Source organism: Triticum aestivum, chromosome 6B (genome assembly GCF_018294505.1).
Source record: "Triticum aestivum cultivar Chinese Spring chromosome 6B, IWGSC CS RefSeq v2.1, whole genome shotgun sequence".
NCBI classification, from domain to species: domain Eukaryota; kingdom Viridiplantae; phylum Streptophyta; class Magnoliopsida; order Poales; family Poaceae; genus Triticum; species Triticum aestivum.
In genome coordinates, this window is record NC_057810.1 from 608,075,590 (window position 1) to 608,077,615 (window position 2,026).

The following is a 2,026-nucleotide window of genomic DNA, read 5'->3' on the forward strand; positions in this document are numbered from 1 at the left end:
CGGCGATGGAGGCTGCGGCGGCGGCGGAGGCCGCGGCGGCAGCAGCGTCGGCCGATCCCGCGGCGACGGGAGCTACGGGCGAGGTCGAGGTCGAGCCCGTCGCAGGGGTGGCGGCGCCAGCCGGGGTGGTGGGCGGGTTGCCCACCGACTCGACCTCGTAAGAGGGAGCCGGGAACCCGGGAGGTGGCGGTAGAAGGCGTCGGGCCGGGAGGGGCCGCCGGGGGGTGCCGCCGCGCATCGCTCCAGGTAGGGGGCGCGGGGGCCGGCGCTGAAGAATCCGCAGCCGGAGGGACTTGAAAAAAAGGGAACACCGTCTCGACAAAGTACACATGCCGCGAGGTGTACACACGATGAGTGACAGGATCATAGCACTGGTAACCTTTGGTGTTGGGAGGGTAGCCAACGAAGATGCATGGAACGGATCGGGGTGCGAGCTTGTGTGGCGTGGTGGACGCGATGCTGGGATAACAGAGACACCCAAAGATGCGGAGACCATCATAGGACGGTGGTGTACCGAAGAGAAGGTGGTGAGGAGCGTAGTTCCACCGAGGACGACACGGACGAATGTTAACTAAGAGGGTGGCGGTGGCGAGGGCATCGGGCCAAAACCGAGCGTGCACGTTTGAGTGAAAGAGTAACGTGCGAACGCAGTCATTAAGAGTGCAGAGAATGCGCTCGGTGCGGCCGTTCTGTTGTGAAGTGTAGGGGCAAGTTAGACGGAAGATGGTGCCATGAGAGGCGAGAAGTGTGCGAAGACCAACGTTGTCAAACTCTTTTCCATTATCAGTTTGGAGTGCAAGTATGGGGCGATCGAACTGGGTTGTGACGTAGGAATAAAAGGCGGTGAGTGTGGCTAATGCATCGGATTTATGACGAAGAGGAAAAGTCCACACATAATGAGAATAATCATCTAAAATCACCAAGTAGTAGATATAGCCCGTGTTACTCGCAACGGGAGATGTCCAAACATCACTATGAAGTAATTGAAATGGAAAAGTGGAAACTGAGGAGGACGCACTAAAAGGAAGACGAACATGCTTGCCTAAGCGACATGCCTCACAAGAGTGCTCGTCGAGCTTATTACATGAGGAGAAAGAGAAACTCCTAAGAATTTGACGTAACACGGTGTGGTTAGGGTGACCCAAGCGAGCGTGCCAAAGGTTAACGCCGGCGGCAAGGGCGACAGGTCTGGAGGTGGAGGCGCTGGCGTGCACGGGGTAGAGCTCATCGGGACTGTCACAACGGTGAAGGACCATCCGGGTACGGGCGTCTTTCTTAGAAAAGCCAACACCGTCAAATTCAACAGTAAGTGGGTTCTCACGAGTAAGATGATGAACAGAAACTAGGTTCGTGACTAATTCTGGTGAAACAAGAACATTGGACGTATTGATGGGTGTGGAAGTGGAGGGAAAACTAGTGCTACCGATATGAGTGATAGGTAAGGAGGAGCCATTGCCGACGGTGATACGAGTGGGTGTGTAAACGGGAGTGGAGGAGGTTAGGTTACCGGGAGGAGCTGTCATGTGCGCGGTAGCACCTGAGTCCATGTACCAGTCGCCTCCGCCGGTAGAGCTACTCGGCGACGACGCGGAGTGCTGGGCGGCGAGGAGGGCGGGGTCCCATGACGTAGGAACCGGCGGCGGCGAGAGGCCCCCGTAGGGCGGCGCCGAAGCGGGCGAGCCATAACCACCGAGGGGCGGCGGCACAAGGAGGGTATCGTAGCCGGTGCCGGTCGACTGGTAAGGCACGCCGATGGACCCCCGGTGGCCCGCGGGGAAAGCCTGCCGGTAGTGCATGGCCCACCCGGCGCCCTGGGCCGGCTGCTGCTGGGGAGGCGCGGATGGCGGCAACGGGTAACACCAGCCCAGAGAGGCCATTGACGGGGCGGGCGGAGCAGGGCCGCCGGCCATGGGTGGGGACGGCTGCATGTGGGTGACGTCGGATGCGTCGTAGGCGGCGACCGCGCCGTATGGCGCTGGGGCCGCACCGGAGGGCGCTGGTGGAGGGACGTCAAAGGCGGCGGCGG